This window comes from Corvus kubaryi, unplaced genomic scaffold (assembly GCF_017639235.1).
Source record: "Corvus kubaryi isolate FWS band 111438036 unplaced genomic scaffold, C.kubaryi_AGA036_p1.0 65360, whole genome shotgun sequence".
Lineage (NCBI taxonomy): Eukaryota > Metazoa > Chordata > Aves > Passeriformes > Corvidae > Corvus > Corvus kubaryi.
Window position 1 is genome coordinate 71,523 of NW_024581941.1, and position 6,269 is coordinate 77,791.

Genomic DNA, 6,269 nt, shown 5'->3' on the forward strand with positions numbered 1-6,269 from the left:
GTGTGGAAAGAATTTGGGCTAAAGTCAGGCCCTGGCATTCAGAGTTGTCGTCACTGATGTGAGGCTCCTGGAGCTGACAGACAAAATGTGCTGTAGGTTTGTACTCAACAATTGTGCCTCAGTTTTTGATGGTAACTTCTCTTCCTACATCTCTCAAGCCTCTAAAGCTTAAGGCAGGGACTTGGGGGAATGAAGTCCTTCCTATCACAGGAGACAGGTTTGTGACCACCTGAGGAACCTAAATGTGCCTGAATCCCTGTAACCCAACACGATGGGTCTGAGGCCATCCCAGGCTCCTGTGAGGGGGCTCTGAGCAACCTGGTCTGGTGGAAGAGGTCCCTGCCCATGGCAGAGTGTAGAACTGGATGAGCTTTAAGGTCCCTTCCAACCCAAACCATTCGATGATTTATGGTGCATCACTTGAAAGCCTGTTGGAGCTAAGGTGCTGTGTTGGCCCTTGCTCTGGGATGGAGCCAGGGTGGCTGGGAAGCTCTGAAACTGGAATTTGACCCAGGAATATCAGTACTCACAGGCAACACCTTGAACTCCAGCTGGTGCTATCGGGCACCTTTCTCTACCCGCAATGATGTAACGTGATAAAAGAAAATAAGATATAAATCTTTGTGAATTGCTGAGTTTGCAGACTTGCTACTGTAATCTCAACTTCCCAGGCCTTCAGCATAAGAAATCTGTGGGGCTGTTTCTGTTATGCAGATACAAATATAAAGCACATCGATGCACATGTGCCACAGCACACACAATCTTATGTATATTCAGGCTGAGAAAACCACCCCTATCGTGGAGTCTGCCTGCTTTCCTCAAGCTCTCAGCATTTGCCCTTTGGCTGTTCTGGCAGAGCAGTCACTGTGTGCTTGGCAGGGCAGCAGGATGAGCTGTGAGGAGCTGCTGTGTCCAGCTGGGGCGCTTTGCTGACACGGTTGTCTCTTTGCCTCACATGATGGAGCACGTTTGACTCCAGTAAATGCAGAGCTGAGCAGAAGTGGGGAACAGCCCTGGGTGGGCATTCCCAGCCCGGCAGATCCATGTGGGATCTGCATTGCTTGGTGGGACCACGGTGGGTCAGGAGGTGTAAATGAAGGTGGATAAATGAAAAAGTGAGTTAGAAAATGAATTACTGTTGTCCCCCAAAATGGTGCTGTAGTATGAGGACTGCATGTCCTTGCCAGGTGAGTGAATATTTTCAAAATCAATCCATCAGTTATGATGCCAGGAGCCTGCTGTTGACCCCTTGATAAATACATCTGGTTTTTTCTCATTTTTTCCCTTCTTTGAGCTTCATCACTAGTTTGCTCCACGCTGAGGTTTTCCTCAGCCATGCACTGTTCTGCCCTGCTGAAGGTGCTCCTCTGAGGTGACACTTGGCTGTCTATTCTCAGAACTCCACTATAAATAGGGTTTTTTCCAGCTAAGGAAATCCCAGTGTACTGGGAGTAGGAAACTATTTGAGTAGGAATCAAACAAATGAGCAAATGTCAAAATATTTACTTGCATTGTTTGAACTATAAACTTTGCTTTTAAGTTATTATTGTCAGGGTGTAATTTATGATACTTGGTGTTTATGATCCTTGTTAAAAGAGCAAACAGCGTTCTGTAAAAAAGCCTCTTTCTCTCCCTCCCTCCCTCCTTCCTTCCTTCCCTTCACTACCTGGATCCAAGCCGTCAGGCACATAAAAAAATGGTTGAGACACTCAAAAAGGAAGAAGACATTTAGCTATTGCTAATGTTTATTTGTTCTTTGACATTTACCTGCCTGAAAGTCGTTTCTGTTGTGCAGGGGATAAAGGGGAGTGATGTTTGCTGCTGGGAGCAAGTCATAGTCGACAGCCCAAGAGCTTGAAAACTTTGCTGTGTTTTCCCCTTGTTTTGGGGGTGGTTTTTTCAAATTCTTAATTATTTATATAGATTATGTACATACTGACACATATCTATCTGTTCATGGTGAGCTAAAAATCAGAAGTTCCTTCCTGGGAAGCAAGATTTGAATGTGTCAGTGAGGCTTTCAGAACCCACTTGGAGGGAGGTTTGGGCTCACTGCTCTATTAATCCCATAATTAAATTGCTACAAGTTGCTGGAAGTTGCCTCTCTGGAGTGGTGGAAGTGAAGATACCCAAGCAGTGAGAGGGAGCTCAGAGGCAGCTTTGGCTGTTCTTATCTGTGCTCTGAGCAGCTTTTCAAGTGGTGATGGAAGCTCTGGCTGCCTCCTTGGGCTCAGGGCAGGAAGAGCCTTTTCCTGGGAGGAAGACACAGCTTCAATCCACTTCTCTCCGGGAATTCAGCTGAGCTGTTCCAGGCAGACGCCGGTTCCTCATCCCTCCTGTGGCAGACTCTTTTCCAGTAGAAAGATGGACACAGCAGCAGGACTTAGTCTAACACCCCCTTTCCTACTGAAATGCCCAAGAGGGGTAAATAAACCAAGTTTATTATTCAGGTTGGTCCCAAATCCCACACCCATGAAAACCAGAGGTTTATTACTGGCTGTGAGTCTTAGCTAATGTAAAATCAGAGCAGCTTTTGGGTTCAGAGAAGGCCTCACTGTTGCTGCAGGGTGACAAACTGCAGAGGCCGGCACAGAGCTGAGGAGTTTGTTACAGGATGCACCAGGAATTGCGATGCTGGGCACACAGTGCCCATTTCCTGAGCTCAAGCTTGCTGGAAAACTCATGCCATAAATAAAAATTAAACCTGATCAGGCAAACCAAAATCCATTTAGGAGGCAGGAAATGTTCCACGGTAATGAAGTTTGTGTTGTGAAGCCTGAAGACCCTCTGGATCCTCTGCTGTTGTGCAGGGCTGGATATTGGAAGTAGAAATGTGCTGACAGCCGTTTCCTAATAGATGTTTAAGTATGAAGAAATAATCTCCCCTCCTGCCACAACAGCTTGTAGGAATACTGTTTTCCTTCTGGTGTCATTCCACCCTCTGAGCATCAGTACAATGGGAGGCTTATCTTCATTAATCAGAGTATGAACAACAACTGGCACACATGAGTCTGAGCTTCCAGGCTGCTGGATTTTCTCCTAGGTTGGCAAGGAAATGCTACCAAAGGGGCAGGTGTGGTGGTGGGAGAGGAAGGGTGATTCAGGATTACTCCATAAGCCTGGAAACCAGAAGGTCAAGCTCATCTCTGCTCTTTTTCCTTGGCTTAATGTCATTGCCCTTGTTTCCCAGCTGGGAAATGCAGCCCTTGCCCTTCCTTGTGGGAATGGAAAGCAAGCAGAGATAAAAAAATTATACAATTTTCTGATGCTGACAGTAACAGAAGCTCAGGGAGTTAAGAGCTTCCTTTGAAATTATGGGAAAAAATACATCATGAACAGTTGAGGGTGAAGTTGCCCTCCCCGGCCCTGTGAGGAAATGAGCAATCCTGTCCTAACAGAGAGCTCCAAGGCTGAATCAGAGAGGGAAGGGACTTGCATGGGAAGCCCCAGCCAGCAGTGAGAGGAGGATGCTGTGACAGCTGCCCTGGGCACGAGCTGGGCTGTGCCCAGCAAGGAATGGGGGCTCCAGGGCTCTGTAGTTCCATGCTGGCTCTCCAGGCTCAGGGAGGACGCTCATGGGATGCTGACACAGCTGCACTGAGCTGCTGAGCCCTCCTGGGCTGAACAAGGCCTGGCTTAAGGACATGGGACCTCTCAAGGGTCTGTGTGGGGCTTTGGCAGGGAACGTGGAGACACTGGGAGGGAGGTGTGCACTTACTGGGAGAGCAGGGATGTGGTTTTGTGCATCACCTCACAGAGAAGTGTGATGTTCAGCAGTAACCCCTGAACCAGTCATGCCCCAGCTCTGGCTGGTGTCTGGGTGAAACATCCCTCGGCAGCCCCAGCCCTGGGCTCTTGGTCTGTCAGTCAGAGGCTTTTCCAGTAACTCCTGTGATTTTCCATTTGCAAAACAGGAAAGGGAGAGGAGGGATGTCCTGGCTCCTCTGCTACAGCAGTGCCCTGGGAAGGCAGACTCACTGTTCAGTGGGATGAAAGGCACTGCTGAGCTGCACTTCCCACCCCCACCTGCTCCAGGTGCCTTTGAACTCCACACGGGGCTGATAGCAAACAAATCAGGAGAACTCTGCAATAGATAAGGTGAGACAACCCTTTCCTTCTGCCCAGTGCAGTGTTCAGTGCTCAGGTGGCTGCTGGGGCACGTGGCAGGGGCTGAGCTGGTGGGAAGGGCGAGTTTAGAGGGTGGGCAGGGTCACGCTGCTGTGGGATCGGTGTGGACGCTGAACTGGGTGCAGCAATCACCAGGGGAGGACTAAAGCCAAAATCTCTGAGGGACCTTGAGCAGCAGCTCAGCAGAGTCCCTGGCTGGCTGTAGCACAGGCTTTGGGAATTGGAGCTGCTCCCTGACACAGTGGTCAAGCCAAGGATTTTATGTATTTCTTTTCTTTTAAATTCAAACCTTTAACATACCTTTTTTAAAAAAAATGATAGGGACCCCCCCCCCCCCCCAAATAAAACTTTGCCCTTCAGGTGAGGAGACTGTAGCAGCTGCATTTGTTTGTGATACAGAGACACCCCTCTGAGAAGAAAATAATGCCCTGGGTAAGAGTGCCTCAGCAGCTTTGGGAGCCACTCAAAATTAGTTTGTGATTCCTGGGGCTCTGTGAAACATTCATTAAAGCTCGGGGGCAGGTGCAAAGACCCATGAACAAAAGAGAAATTGAAGCCGCACCTTCAAGCCTGCCAGCTGGTTTATCTACCACTCCTCGTGCCTGCTCAGTTTAATCCCAAAGTTACTGAAGCCTCTCCTGGTGTTCTTTCTTCGGCCAGTTGGAAGTAGCAGCAGGTACTTATGGCCCAATGGAAAATAATCTTTCCTAGCAGCTCCCTTGAGGTAAGAACACATCTGATCATTTGGTGATGTAGTCAGGGATGCACTGAGGACTTTTTAGGGAAGGCATTTCCTCATCAGGGAGGAGTCACCTCACATGGGAGGAGAAGCCCCGTTCTGGGGGAAGAAAAAATACAAAACAAAACCAAAACAGACAAGACAAGGGCGTGTTCCTTTGGAAGGGTTTGGCTCCATCCAGTCTAAGGACCTTCCTTACCTCAGAGGAAAAGATATTTATAGTTTGGGAGTCAACATCAGGATGAAGACTTGTCTCCCTTTGCCTCTATGGGATGCAGGAATTGTCTGAAAGCAAGAGCAGGTGGAGCGCTGATGACAATACAAAGGTTAAAACCTAAGGCATCACTGCCTCCCTACTCCAAGGCCATTTGTTTGTAGCTGCCTCCAGAGCAATCCCACTGGAGCAGGTGTTGCTGTGCCTCCCTGGCTCCCACTCTGCCAGCTAAGGAAGGGCTGTGAGTTTTTGGGTTGACCTACACAACACTTTGAGCTTGTGCAGCAGAGCTGTAAGTTACTCCTGCTCAGGCCCAAACAGGACTGAAAACCTGCCCAAGTTGCTGGGTTAAAACTACCACCTCCCTTCAGCCTCCAGCCTTCCCTGATCGCTCTATGGATAACACTCTCTGAAGTTGTCTGTTCTAAAGGGAGAAACCAAATTCCGTGTCTGTGTGTATAAAAGAGGAGTAAAAACATCAAAAGCTTCATCCCCACGCTGCAGCCACTTGAAAGGCTGCAGGTGCTGGGCAGCTGTGAAGTTTCACCTCCAGCACAGGTGAGGCACTGGAACCTCCTTTAAGTTTCATTACAGATTGAGCCAGGTTAAATTGTCTCCCTCTGGCTCCAGGCTGGAGCTGGACACAATTACAAAAGGGCACCTGCCCTGCCGTGGCTGAGACTCGTAGCTGAGCCCTGAGGCAGTCCCGGAAGGCTTGGAGACAAGGCTGCTGCATCTGCTGATGCTTTCTGGCTACCAGCACATCCAGCCTCAGGGATAAAAAAGTAGCTCAAGCAAATGGGAAATATTTCTTTTTGCTAGAGTGATTTCTGTTCTCTCTTTCGTGACACATGATGTTTGGACAAATGCTCAACAGCACCTGAATACTTACCACGAAATCCTTCTTCAAAAGACAGAAAGGCAGCAAACACAGATGCACATGCTCAGAAGGGATGGGTAGGAATGTTCTCTGACAGGGAACTTTGCCCTGTGCCACAAGGGAGACTTCCACACTCAGCAGGACCACCCTCACTCATGGTTACAGCCTTGGAAACAAAGATGTTATTTTTCTTTCACATGTAAAATGTTCCTCTTGGAAAGGTCATTTTAATAATGCAGAACATTGTGAGAGAGGGGCTTTTGTCTAATTCACTGTTCAGGATGAATTTCATTCCTGCAAGGACCCTG